Raw genomic sequence first — 15223 nt, 5'->3', positions numbered from 1 at the left:
AACACCCTAGCTGCAAGCAGGCGTTGATACACTTCGTTGGGGACATGTTGAAAATGTGTGCCCCGACCGGGACTCGAACCCGGGATCTCCTGCTTACATGGCAGACGCTCTATCCATCTGAGCCACCGCGGGCACAGAGGATAGTGCGTCTGCAGGGACTTATCCCTTGCACGCTCCCCGTGAGATCCACATTCCCAACATGTCCACAACACTACATTCGTAGTGCGCCTATTAGATGTTTGCCCATCATACTCATTACTCGTGGCAGATTAATCTACCAAGTCCCGTATGAGTTTTGGGCATAGCGTGTGCGTTCGCACACAAGAAGGTCAAAGGCCGGGAACCCATATTTTATTTTAACTATATATGACCATGCAGCTTTGCTAGAATAGAAATGATAATTAAATGAACACCCTAGCTGCAAGCAGGCGTTGATACACTTCGTTGGGGACATGTTGAAAATGTGTGCCCCGACCGGGACTCGAACCCGGGATCTCCTGCTTACATGGCAGACGCTCTATCCATCTGAGCCACCGCGGGCACAGAGGATAGTGCGTCTGCAGGGACTTATCCCTTGCACGCTCCCCGTGAGATCCACATTCCCAACATGTCCACAACACTACATTCGTAGTGCGCCTATTAGATGTTTGCCCATCATACTCATTACTCGTGGCAGATTAATCTACCAAGTCCCGTATGAGTTTTGGGCATAGCGTGTGCGTTCGCACACAAGAAGGTCAAAGGCCGGGAACCCATATTTTATTTTAACTATATATGACCATGCAGCTTTGCTAGAATAGAAATGATAATTAAATGAACACCCTAGCTGCAAGCAGGCGTTGATACACTTCGTTGGGGACATGTTGAAAATGTGTGCCCCGACCGGGACTCGAACCCGGGATCTCCTGCTTACATGGCAGACGCTCTATCCATCTGAGCCACCGCGGGCACAGAGGATAGTGCGTCTGCAGGGACTTATCCCTTGCACGCTCCCCGTGAGATCCACATTCCCAACATGTCCACAACACTACATTCGTAGTGCGCCTATTAGATGTTTGCCCATCATACTCATTACTCGTGGCAGATTAATCTACCAAGTCCCGTATGAGTTTTGGGCATAGCGTGTGCGTTCGCACACAAGAAGGTCAAAGGCCGGGAACCCATATTTTATTTTAACTATATATGACCATGCAGCTTTGCTAGAATAGAAATGATAATTAAATGAACACCCTAGCTGCAAGCAGGCGTTGATACACTTCGTTGGAGACATGTTGAAAATGTGTGCCCCGACCGGGACTCGAACCCGGGATCTCCTGCTTACATGGCAGACGCTCTATCCATCTGAGCCACCGCGGGCACAGAGGATAGTGCGTCTGCAGGGACTTATCCCTTGCACGCTCCCCGTGAGATAGAGCGTCTGCCATGTAAGCAGGAGATCCCGGGTTCGAGTCCCGGTCGGGGCACACATTTTCAACATGTCCCCAACGAAGTGTATCAACGCCTGCTTGCAGCTAGGGTGTTCATTTAATTATCACTTCTACTAGTGTATTGTGCTGTGCACAATAGCCACTAGACTGCCAATGGAGAAGTTGAGTTCACAGATGATCTGCCTCACATGAATGCCAGGGTTGGCTCAAATCAACCTTCAACAGGGCACACATCATCTGAGGTGGATGTGGTTGGCTGCCCTGACCTATGCTCACTTTAGTTCAGTGCCAGTAATTTTGTTATAGATCTAAGAACAAGCTACTAAGCATGTTTGTGAGTAAACAACACTATTTGGGATATGTGAGCTGATTCTGCTAGACCATTTTTTATCAGCCATTTGCCAAGTACAGTATGTTTGTTTTAACGAGCCAACTAAATATCTTGAAAACAACACATCGTGCTCAACAGGCCACCACCTAACCATCCCTCCTGCGGGGGTGGGGTAGGGGTCAGCTTCGTATCTTCAAATAGAAACCCCCTCCCTTTTACTGTATATTGAGATTTTATGCCAAAAAAATTACATATGGTTTACTCAATTATTTTTCATTTGTGGTAGATGGTGCTGTAGTTGACAAACATCAGGTGTACCTGTTTTTGTAATTAAGAAACGAGACATTTCTTTCTACATTTCATTTATGAAGTAAATCTAAACCTTTGTGTTCTAATGGCTGATAGTTCGAAACTTATTTTAGTGTTGCAAATGTGATTGTACAGTACAACATGAATAGCCATTTCAATATCTGGCTAGAAACTATGGTTAGCATGATACAGGAAAAATAATGCTGATGTCATAGTTTTCTGTTCCCATCGGGATGCTCGATATCGTTGTCCCACCTTGTATTTCACCACTGGTGTTCTTGATTTTGATGAGTCCCCTTGTATCTCACCACTGGTGTTCTTGATTTTGATGAGTCCCCTTGTATCTCACCACTGGTGTTCTTGATTTTGATGAGTCCCCTTGCCTATCACCATCGGCATGCTCGGTTTCGGTGAATATCCATGGCACGTGCACCTGTCACTGTCACTTCATTGAGATTTTATCTTAGTACAATGGTTGTACTCTATATTCCACCAGTAACAGCATAGCAGCCAGCGCAAGAGTTACAGCTGTTGGGTAGAAACACACACCGAAATCAGTCACATCAATGGCAGGATTCAAGAGCAGCTAATGAAATCAGCCATTTCAGTGATTTGAGGCTTCACCACAATCAACCCCTTAGAGTACAGAAAACTGCATTACCAGGCAAGTAGCTTATTTGCCAAAAATGTCATCGTCTAGCCATATTATCTGTCCTGTACAATCAAATTTGCAATATTAAAATAAATTCTGGACATAAATATCAATTGGTAGAACATAAAGGTTTACATTTACATCATAAATGAAATGTAAAATCAAATTCATTGTTTCTTAATTCCAAAAACAGGCACACTTGATATTTGTTGATTACTGCATCACCTAACACAAATCAGGAACAATGGTATGAGTGAACTGAATTTATTTTTTGATGTAGAATTGAATATGCAATAAAAATGGAGGGACCTCATGTGAAGCAGGTATGATTAAGAGGTGGCCAGTTGTACCACACACATATGTCCCCTTTACTAATATTAACTTTTCTCGTAGAAAAGTTGTTTGATATGATGTGTCTTTTTGAGATATTTAGTCATCTCAAGTTAAAACAAATACCCTGTATAATGATGAGACATAGTCTATGGCCACAATCACGGAGAAGTGTAGCCGTGGGAGGAATATGTATTGAAGGAATATGTATTGTTTGCTTATTGTAAAAGTTTGACTGTTGCTCTTGGAGGAGCTTTAATATCAGGAGTGCACAATATTGGGCTGAGTAGAGCTCTCAGTATGTCTGCCTATTCAAATGGAATTCCTACAGTGGGATCAGGTCAAGCACCTTCTCCTCTCCACACTTGGTGGCCTGCATTTTAATCCTGCATACTTCTCTGAATCAAACCAATATCTCTTTATTTCTGTATGTGATTTATTTTATTATAAATTTACCACAGTGTAAATATCACTAGGAAATACCTAATTCTGGAGAAGGTGACCGAGCTAGAGGGGAAGCAGAAATTGTATTGTGAAGTTTTTCTGAGCCGTGGTTGGTAGCAGTTGTGTTTATAAGCACACAGCCTGCTTGAAAATTTCATTCTGCTGTACAATGGACAGCAGTTATTTTTCAGGAAAACTCTTTTACAAGAAGACTTAACACAAAAAGGATCATTGGGACCACTGTACATGCACCTTCCAGAAAGTCCTACAAGCCAAACAAACTTCTTACACCACACTGATGAGCCAAAAGATTATGACTATCTGCTTAATAGCCTGCTGAAATGCTGTGTAGCAGTGATTCTGCATGGCATATATTTGACAAGTCATTAGTGGATGTCTGGAAGTGTGTGGCACCAGAGGTCTACATGCGGGTCTTGCAATTCACATGAATTATGGGCCAGTGGTTTGTGTGTGGAGCTTGCAACTGGATGCTTTAGAGACGTGTTACATTGAGTTCGAAGGTCAATTTGGTCGCCGTGACGTCAATGCGAGTTCACTAATATGCTCCTCAAACCACATTACCATTATTATTGCCTTTTGAAATGGACAGTTATTCTGCTAGAAAACTTCATCAACACTGGGGGAGACAAATCAGGTGCAGATGGTTTGAAATAACGTTCATGTGGCCCACAGCTTTGATGGCGTCTTCAATTTCTACCACAGGTCTCACGGAAGCCCAGGTGAATTCCTTCATAATATAATACTACCCCAACAGCCTGCATCAGTGGTGTGATATATGTTTCAAGCAGCCATTTTCCTGGATTATAATGTATCCAAAGACGAATATTGGACTGCTGTAATAAGAAATGCTAGTCATCTGACAACGTGACCCGTTTTCAGTGACCAGTGGTCCAGTCTCAATGATCCCAAGGCCACTGTATCATAACTGACGACGTCATTGGGTCAGCATGGCAACAAGTAGGGCTGTCTGCTATGCAGCCCTGTTTTCAACAACACGCACTTAACAGTATGCTCTGAAACATTTGTGCCTATCTTAGCAATGTACTCTGTCATCAGATCTGCCACAGATCACTGGCTGTCTGCTTTACAGAGTGAGCAAACTTCTGCTCTGTGATGAGACAAGGTGTCCAACACTTTGTCACCTACTTGTGGCTTTACTGTCCTGGACCACTTTCCAGTTTCTTGAAGATTACTTTGTTTGGGATAAAATTATAGAGAAAGAGATGAGACTGTTGATACACACCAGTATCTTCACCCATAAAACACTTGGCAAATCTGCAACTGCATTCAAAATATTCACACAAAAATGAGGTGAAATGAACCATTGTAAGCAAATATAAAGAAGTACACAAAATTTCCTGAGCAAATAAAGAAATACTAAATATGATCTCAGTCTAGACAACTCTTAAAATGTACCTTTTAAACAAGTGATATTGTAGAGTAAGTGAATTGGTTGTTACTTATGCCAGTATTTATGTACTTTGTGAATTTTTCATGTTTTATTATTAGTAAAAATAAATTTTTTGTGTTGTGGGGTCTAACATCAAGTACCTGTTCAATTAACAACATACACCATTAGTACAGAAGTTGATGAATGACGCAATTGGCCACAATTAAATGATTTATTTTAGTGCCATAACTGGTTTCGGGCAACCATGCCTATCTTCAGGTGGCTGATTTTTTTCTTTATAAAGATGTTTGGTAATTGGGGTGCAATTTGAAGAAACAAAGGAAGAAACTGATGCTTCAACTTTCCAAAATATAAAATGTAGATTCCTCTTCCTCAAGCTCATTGTATAGCATGTGAAATTCCTCTTCTGTACCACATAACAACATTTCTTCAGATCCATGCACTTTTTTGTGTTGTTTTGCACTTCTGTCTCTCTCCTCTAATATATACAAGCTATTCCTGCAAGCTGCAAACCATTTCAGTCCAATAAATGCCATTTTTGTACAAATGCGGGCACCTGCATTGACATATACAGGGTGTACATAAAGTCTGGGAACACTTCAAATTATTTATTGCACAAAAACTAAACATTGCACAGATGTCATACATATTGCATTTTGAAGAGAAACTCTGACATTATTTTTTTTTACAAACATTCAACATGCAAACCATTAGTGACCTGGGAGACGTCAATATGGTAATCGAATACTTGCCGTACCTGTCTCAGCATGGCATCGTCGACTGTGGCAGTCACTCCCCGTATTCTCTCCCAGAACTCTGCTACATCACATAGTAGAGGCAGTACATATACCAGATCTTTAATGTGTCCCCACAGAAAAAAGTCACACAGAGTGAGATCGGGTGATCAGGGAGGTCATTTCATGAAAGAGCTCGCTCCACACCTGATACACTGTGGCAGTATACATGGTGGTGGTGGGAGGTGGGGGGGGGGGGGGGGGGGAAGAAAAAACAAAAACAAAAAAACTTTCAGGGTTTCTCTTCAAAATGACACGTGATATCTGTACAATGTTTGGTTCTTGTGCAATAAATAATTGAAAGTTTCCCAGACTTTGTGTACACCCTGTATAAGCAACTGCATTGTGTACGAGCACTTCAGGTGTAAAAACAGTTGAAAACCATCTTGTGAAAATCACAATTCCTGTGAAAAGAACAGCTGAGGACAGCAGTGCAAGGTGAGATCATGTTACCTGAATTGATTTGACGTGCCATGATGTGATGGAATGCACCTTGACGTAATGGTGCTGTAACATGATGGCACCATGACGGACAGCTTGAATTGGCCTTCAAAAGCATGCCTTTGAAATTAATTGAAAACCATACACCACAGATGTAATTATACATAATTTTTCATGCCACCCTACACAGCCACCCTACACAGCACAAAATGGCTTATTTCAGATCAATGTTAAACCATATAAATAAAATTTCCCTCAGTTCATCTGCCAAGAGAGAGGTCAATATTATCAAAACTGTAGCTAAAAAAATTGTTGTTAGTCACAAACAGTTGACTGTAAAATTAAAGATAGTAAATCACCTGCAGTAAATTCACAACCAGTAGCAGGAAAGGAATGATTTGCATGCAATCCCTTCCTAGGCACAATCTCATACCAAATTGCCAATTTCTCTGAAGGACAGTAGTTCAAATATCTTTCTGCACCAATAACACTGTGCAACATAACACTATACTTGGCTTCAAAACCACCAGCCTAAGCCAAGAAAAATTAGGAATTTACAACATTATGTGTGACAATTATCCAAGCTTTTGTCTTGGATAGAATGGCAAAAGCTTCAGTAATTCATGAACAAATGTATGCCTTTAGGCTACAAAAACTTAAATAAATCTATAATAGCCCCTCGCATGAGTCAATATGGACACCCCATTTCTTATATTAATGACAACTTATAAATATTGGATACCATTAACAAAGGCAAGAAAATGGACCTCTTCAAGGAACTATAAATGTATATTCACACCCTCAGCTTCTAAATGAGCAGCTGGAGCTAGCCAATAAACATGTTCTAAATAATTTCATTGGACTGTTCACTGAAACCAAACACAAACTGCATCCCTAACAGCACACCACTGCAGTTTAAGATACCAATATATAAACTATCATGATGAACAAATGTGTTGCTCTCATCCCACTCTTCAACTTTTTAATTTTGTGTTTCCTGCAACTAACTTATAAACTGTAACGATAATCAAATATCTGTATATGTAAATGTGTGTTCATGTATGTCTACTTTATAAAGTGCAAACAGTCAGTTTTAAAGTATTTCATCAATAACTTCTACTGACAGTTTAAAAAAGCCTACTAAAACCAATTTGTCGTAGTGTTTTTTAATAATGAGTTTACTCTCAGAGTTCAAACATTTTTCTGTTATTAAAAAGTTACGTTTTGCACATCCCATGCATCATCTTTGTTCTGCTTACATTCTCGGTCAATATTTAATGAATGATAACTTTGTATCTTTGTTTAATTATAATGTTTACACTGTAAACAAAAACATCAAATGTATAGCTCATTCATTTTAAGAATACCATGAAGTGTGACACAGTAATTTATTTACAATATGTGTGTTGTGTGGAATTTAATAACATATGCATGGACCACAACAAAACAAATTGCCATCTACTAGAACTTACATGTGTGAACACAACTACCTTATGAAAAGGAAAGTTGCTACACACCATATAGTGGAGACGCTGAGTCGCAGATAGGCACAGTAAAAAGATAGTCACAAATATAGCTTTCGGCCAGTATGGAATTCATCAAAATTAAGACAACAGACCACATACAACTCACACACACATGGCTGCAGTCTCAGGCATGTGAGGCCACACTCTGTTGCCTGCTGTCTAATTTTGACAAAGGCCTTACTGACCAAAAGCTATGTTTGTGACAGTCTTTCTACTGTGCCGGTCTGCGACTCAGCATCTCCACTATATGGTGAGTAGCAACCTTCCATTTCATAATATTGTTACATTTCATCCTGGATTTTTCGTTGTTTGATTAACACAACTACTTTGCATCACATACAGAAATGCAAGCACTTTAGAGCATTTTTATTAATGAAACAGCTTATGAAGTGGTGATAAATATTCAAATATTCTTGTGCTGTGTGGGGCAGGTGACACGCTGTTTGTCAAAACATCTGAAGATGGGCATGGTAGTCCAAAACCAGTCATTGCACTAAAGTAAAACATTTAAAAATATTTGTGGCTGGTTGTGTCATCCAGCAACTATCATTAATGACAGCGGAGTCCACACGATCCGACATGGATAAAATAACAGTACGAAATTTGTTAACTTTTGTGAAAATACTTGTGTGTTACATCTCTTTACCCTAGAGGTGGAGATTCTTGGCTTTTTTTCAGGTTTAAGTGTTGTCTTTTTTGTCAATGAATAAATTTAATGATAAGCTTTATGTAACACATTTATTTACTTCACACTTCCAAACTTAAACAGAACATACGTCTGACACATTTTGCAGAATTAACGAGGATTGACATCAGTCTTGCCAACTTAAAATCTGTTACACACACACACACACACACACACACACACACAATGCTATGTATGAGCTACATGAGATCTTAATTATTTTGTTTACTTCATTGTTAATTTGTCACAAATGCCTTTAGAAAAAGAATTAATTAAACCTCAACTGAGAAGCTACATCATTTGTTGTATTATATCATGATGTCCAATCAATCAGGAATAAAATTCCTATGCTGGAAGTCTCAAATAAATCACACTGAAATATATATTACTGAACATTGGCTGTGTAAAGAAGAAATTCAGTCTGCCTCTATTCCAAGGTACTCACTAACAAGCTACTATTGTACGCAATTCACGACATACCTTGGTACTGCCATCTTTGTTAAAAACCAGATAAAATTCTGTGAGGTACATCTAAGTATACATCTTGCACTACCAATATATAAGGACTTCAAGCTTTCTATGATTAAGCTACCTGAACTAAACTATATTATTATAAATGTATATAGAGCACAAAGTAGTAATATACCCATCTTCATGACCAAATTAGAAGTTCTACTGAATAGTGTCCACTTATTAAATATGAAAATAATACTTTGGGGTGATTTTAACATTGGTTTTTCAAAAAACAGTAATTCTACACACACTTTTATAAACTTGAGCAAAATTTTCAATATGATCCCCATAATACACTCTCCAACAAGATCAACTGAGCACACAGATTCAATAATAGACCAACTCTTCATAACTGATACTAGCTTCATATTTACTGGTGGAGTAATGAAAATGGGATACAGTGACCATTATGCTCTGCTACTGAGTATTGATATGGGAAAAAGTAAAATCAGACACAAAAAAGTAATTCAAAGAAGAACCTTTTTGAGGACAATAAGGATTTTTAATTTCCTATTAGCCAAGGAAAATTGGAAAAGTATTTAAGTGCAAACTGCTGTTGATATTATGTTCTAAAGATTTAATAACACCTTCCTTTATCAATACAGCAATTCCTCTTGGAACAAAAATTTCAAGCAATAAAAATGCAAAGTCAAACAAAGTTTCTTGTGAGAGGAACAGATTTTTACAATACAGATGCAAAAAATACAAAGCCACTCAAGATTTTTCTGACAATTCTAAGACCTACAAAAAAATCTATATTAGAGTTATTAGACAGGCAAAACTTTTATGGGAAGACAGTTTCATAAGCACCTCATCAAACAAAATGAAAGCCATGGGGGACATTATTAAAAAAAAGAGAATATTTCTCTATCACTTAAAGATTCTAAGGTCACATATCCACACACAGTTGTGAACAATATCAATGAATATTTTATTTCACTAGCCGAAGATCTCATCCAGGCTAACTGCAAGATACCATCTGCAAGTTCCAACAATATGTCAAACACCACTAACACTTAAATGTTTGTTTATGAAACAAACCCCAATGAAGTTATGAACATAATATAATCATTGAGCAATAAAACCTCTGGTGGCTATGATGAAGTACCTGACTTCATATTAAAAGGGTGTGCTCCCCTCATAGTAAAGCCATTATCAACCATCTTCTACCACCCATAAAAAAAATTGTATCTTTCCAGATGATCTCAAAATAGCTAAAGTCTCACCATTATCAAAGAAAGGTTTCCCTGACTTAGAATCCAATTATTAACCTTTGTCCATATTAAGCATCTTTTCAAATACCACTGAAAAACTTTTTTATGACGGACATATAAATTTCACAAATAATCAGACACCTATCAGCATTCAACAACATGGCTGTAAAAAATCTGTGTCCACCCAAACAGTAATTTTTGAGCTGTTGGACTACACCAGAAAAAAAAAATAATAAATAAAAATGTGGAAAATCAGCCTGCCAACTCACAGATAAGTCACAGTAACATCTTATTTCTAAACTCACAGGTAAAACAGAAAAATATGAACTTGGCTCTTTTTCATCAAAATGTGCAGTCACTAACTAGTAAAATAAGTAAAATCCAAATCCTCTTACAAAACTAATTAAAAATGTCCTCATTATTGTGTCTCAGAACATTGGCTTGATGAGGACAAGTTACAGATTGTGTCCCTACCTAACTTTGTGCTAGGTGTTTATTTCTATAGGAAAATTCTTAAACATGGTGGCAGTTGTATAATCGTAAGAAATAATATAAACTTTGTCCTAGTACTTTGCAACCTCCAAGGCACTTGGAGTGGCTTTGCAGGAGATCATTTTTCATGCAGGATGCAGGCCACAAAGGGCGCTGAAGCATGTGGCTTGTGGTTTGTCCTTGTCCACAACCACAGGACGTGTCTTCTGTTAGGAAGCCCCATCTCTTCAAGTTGTCTCTGGATTGTCAGACTCCTGACCATAATCTGTTTAAAGATTTCCACACCAGCCAGCTTTCACAGTGTCCAGGTGGTATTTCTTCAGCTTCTGGCATCCGTCCGCACAGGTGAGGTGTCGACTTCTTCCATAACTCCAGCCTTGCCTTTTCTGGTGAAACAGTGAGCTTCCCAAATGTACTCAGGAAGCTCTTTCACGAGCTCCACCGTTGCTGTGGTGGATTATGTCTGTGCAGTGGATGGGCGCTGTCCTGTTCCACTTTCAGTCTCTCCTTGTTGGCAGCCACTGCTCTGCACACCCATGGTGGCACTATTCTAGCCAGGTAGTAGATTGTTTCAAGTGGAGATTTTCATTTTGGTGTTCTTGCAGTGTGTTTTGAATGTCAGAGTTCTGTCAAGAGTGATGATGCTGCAATTGGATGCCTGACCATTCAACATGTAGTTATTGATTAGCTTCCTTGTTCCTTAGGTGAAAGCTATACACTTGTGTCTTCGAAGGGTTTGGTCTGAGTTGATTCCGATTGTAATAACCTGACAGTGTTCTAAGAGCAGTTGTCAGGTTTCTTTCCACTGTTTCAAAGCATGAGCTCTGCGTAGCAAGGGATGGGTTATCGACATATAAGAATCTCCTCATGCTCGGCGTCATTGGCCGGTCGTTGGTATAAATGTTGAAGAGAAGTGGAGCCGAGATGCTTCCCTGAGGTAGACCATTTTTCTGCACTCTCCAGTGACTGTGTTGTCCTTGAAATTCAACAAAAAATCTGCAGTTTTGGAGGAGGGTGCTGATTAGTCTAACTAGGTGGGCACTCTTGATCATATTTTATAATTTTGCATGGAGTAACCAACGATGGATAGTATCATACGCTACTGTGATATCCACGAAGACCACACCCATTACTTGTCGGGTTTCTAAGCCATTCTCTATAAATTGAGTGAGATTCAAAAGTTGCCCTCTGCAGCTTCTGTTTGGTTGAAATCCTGCTTGTTTGGGTATGAGAAGAGGGTCTATTACTGGCAGGATTCTATTCAGAATCATAAGTTTGAACAGTTTTTGAAGGTGGCTCAAAAGACTAATTGGTCTGAAATTCTTGGGATGATTTGTTTCCTTTCCAGGATTCAGAAGAGCTATCACCCTCCATTTTTGCCAGATCTTTGGTATACCGCTTTTGCTCTCTGTAGTAGCCTTGTTTAATCCACACATCTTGAAAGGGAGAGTCAGATCCCTCATTTGTTCTTGGGCCTCTTGGCACTTTGAAATAATGAAGGAAAAAGATGTAGAGCTATCAGGAGTTGAGATAATGGACACTGAACTAGCCGTTATTTGTTTATACAGAGCTCCAACTGGTGACATGAATACTTTCCTAAAATGTTTGGAATATTCACTTAACAGGCTAACACAAAGAAACAGAAGAGTTATTCTATGTGATGATTTTAACTTTGACTAGGCAAAGGACACCAAAGAGATGAATGAATTACAGAATCTCTTGCAAACACTTAAAATGAAATCCACTGTAGAAACAGCAACTCATATAACAAAGACTTCATCCACCACCATTGATCAGATATTTGTAAATGTAGAAATGAACCATAATTACACAGCTCAAAAACTCTCTCCGATAACGGAAACTGAGCTGCAATTTAAACACTACCTAACTATCACCAGTACAAAATACAGTAATGAAAATATAAATAACTTTCTCCATTACTTGAGCAAAGAAAACATGAAAGAGATTTATAACTGTATAACTGTAAACACACAGAAGGAAAATTTAATAACTTTTATCAGTAATTTTTCCTACTATTTTGAACTGTGCTTCCCTCCAACACAGAGAAAAATATATACAAGGAAAACAAAAAATAAATGGATCACTTCTGGGATTCTGGTAACCTCAAACAAAATAAGTTTACTACACAGATTGTCCAAATAGCTCATGTCACAAGTATTTGATATTTATTACAAAACCTATAAAAAGATCTTCAAAAACGTTGCCAAACAAGCAAAAATAATGGCAAATGACACGTACATAAAAAATTCCACCAGTAAGATGAAAGCCATATGGAATACTGTAAGGAAGGAAACTGCAGGAGAACAGACAGATATCCATAATATTAACTGCCTAATGGAAATGTCAGCTGTGATAACTGAACCTACAAAAATTGCAAATAAATTTAATACCTACTTTACACAGATAGCTGAACATGTCATAAATCAAAATTTACAGTGTACTCCCAGAAATCAATCCAGATGTCTATTAATAATAAATCTATTTTTCTATACTCCACCAATGAAAAGTAAATACTTGCTGTAAACAAAGAACGGAAGTCATAATTCTCTGTTGGTACTGACAATATCCCTGACTATATCTTGAAGAAATGTGCTGCCCTAATAGCCAGGCCACTTGTTGACATCTGTAACTTCTAACGTTTCTGACTTAAATGTGAGTGTGAATCTGGGTTATTCTGGTTTATTCCCCCAAACCACCATCCACTTCTTTACGAGGTGACTTACTTGGAATTTGCAGCCACTCTTCTTTACCGGATAGCTGGCTGCTGAAAACCCTCTTGACTTCTTATCCTTCGAATAATGCGAGGTACAGGAATTTTTAGACTTTTCTACTTATGAAATAAGTAGACATACAAACTTTGCTTTTTGTTAGTTAACGATGTATTTGAGTTTCATACACAAAAAAACACTCACTTTCAACATAAATATATAATTTCTGGTAAGTCCCTCATACAGTCGAACATCAGAAACAAATTAAATTACAGTTAAAAGGAAGTTGGCTTTGATACCATAATTTTTCTTGACATAAATCAGAAAATAAGTCTTGCCTATAGAGAGGTTACATCAAGAGTTTTCAGGAGTTCTTTTTCAACTGTCTTTGTTTCAATAACAATAGTCAATGATGTCAATGACCCAATAAGCACAGAGCTGCATATCAACTCCATGGTTCTTCCTTACACACCCCGTAAAACATCTATGGATTGCCTGACAGGTACTTGTTGGTGCCGCTCATCTGCCACATCTACTTTCTTCCCGCGACTGAATTTAAACCTGCACACACAAACATGTGATGTGCAGTAGGTAGGATTCTACCATCCCACACTCATAACCATAATGTCGTGTGTTCGAGACGATAGAAGGCTGAGTGGTTCTAGAATTTACACAGAAATTCTCGAAACAGTACATATCCCCTCCCCTCCCCCCCCAGATCAAACACGCGATATTTTATACATAATCATTATGCAAATAATATCACTCATAACATAACAAAATTTCATATCTTAACAGTATACATTTCTTACATATGTTTATATACATATCTTTCCTTTCAATAACAATTCTATGTCCTCTCTTGAACAATCTTTCACTTATTGTTTCTCTACTATTTTTTATTTTACTTTGTTGCTAAGACATGAGCATTTACTCGTGGTTTTAGTCAGCTTTACTAATATTTAGGAATTCTGAGTACTCTTTTTCTTTTCTTTATTTTCCCTTTTTTTTTTTTCCCCCCGATTGTAAACTTCAGGTGTTTATCATACATGAGTAATCTATTTTCTATTAACTTTTGTACTACCTTTTTCCTAGTATGTACTATTTTCATTATTTGTAGCATGGAGGAACTCTAGACGAAATGAAAGTGTTCTTTTGGCACTCATTTATGTCCACAAAACATAATAATGCTAGTCGTTCATAGGATTCACACTTCCCAGGATAATCCCTATAAAATTTGTGACTTTTGTCATGATACTGTCCCCTTCTTCTAGGTTCAGCACCTATTCCTTGCTTTTGGGTTGACCTTATGACAGAACTTACTCTTTCTATTCTGGTAGGTACGCCTCTTACAAAACATCCCTATTTTTTAGGCCACAGATCGTCCTATCTCCACGTAAGTACGCCTTCCCTTTATACTTAGTTAATGCCGGGTATGCCCCCCGTATCCTTTCTGAGTAGGCCTCATGGTTCATTACCCTAGTATACATTTCTCTGTATACCATAATTAAGTACCTTCTGGTAATGATATAAATCTATCTTAAACTTCGCATTCATTCTTTAATATATCATTTACTCCCTAGAGTCCACCTCTACTTATCAACTTCTATATTTTCAATAGAAACTATGTCTTCATATACTAGTTACATCCCACTATGCTTCAATTCATCAGAGTATTTATTACATTGATGTTTCTTAATGATCAACATGACTAATTCCTCTCCTACTTTCATTTTCTTTCTTTGCTCATGCCTCTTTCTTATTTATCCATTACTAATTACTACTTTATACTTGTTCATTATGTAGAATTTTTGTTCCATAAACTTATATGCTTTTGTCTCTCTTTGCACATGAGTTCATTGTGCCTATTCTAATCTCTATTTAGAACTGCCACTGTTCTTTGT

The 15223-nt window shown here is 38.2% G+C and overlaps 4 non-coding genes across 4 annotated transcripts; all 4 read right to left on the bottom strand.

Annotated features, from left to right (window-relative positions):
- Positions 1-58: 58 nt before the first annotated feature.
- On the bottom strand, positions 59-133 carry Trnat-ugu (transfer RNA threonine (anticodon UGU)). Its single transcript has one exon. It is a non-coding gene; the product is annotated as a tRNA-Thr (tRNA).
- Positions 134-466: 333 nt separating this feature from the next.
- Trnat-ugu (transfer RNA threonine (anticodon UGU)) lies at positions 467-541 on the bottom strand. Its single transcript has one exon. It is a non-coding gene; the product is annotated as a tRNA-Thr (tRNA).
- Positions 542-874: 333 nt separating this feature from the next.
- On the bottom strand, positions 875-949 carry Trnat-ugu (transfer RNA threonine (anticodon UGU)). Its single transcript has one exon. It is a non-coding gene; the product is annotated as a tRNA-Thr (tRNA).
- Positions 950-1282: 333 nt separating this feature from the next.
- On the bottom strand, positions 1283-1357 carry Trnat-ugu (transfer RNA threonine (anticodon UGU)). The gene has a single exon. It is a non-coding gene; the product is annotated as a tRNA-Thr (tRNA).
- Between the last annotated feature and the right edge of the window lie 13866 nt (positions 1358-15223).

This window comes from Schistocerca nitens, chromosome 11 (assembly GCF_023898315.1).
Source record: "Schistocerca nitens isolate TAMUIC-IGC-003100 chromosome 11, iqSchNite1.1, whole genome shotgun sequence".
NCBI classification, from domain to species: domain Eukaryota; kingdom Metazoa; phylum Arthropoda; class Insecta; order Orthoptera; family Acrididae; genus Schistocerca; species Schistocerca nitens.
Note: the sequence above shows the minus strand (reverse complement) of the source record. Positions and strands in the feature narration are given on the sequence as shown.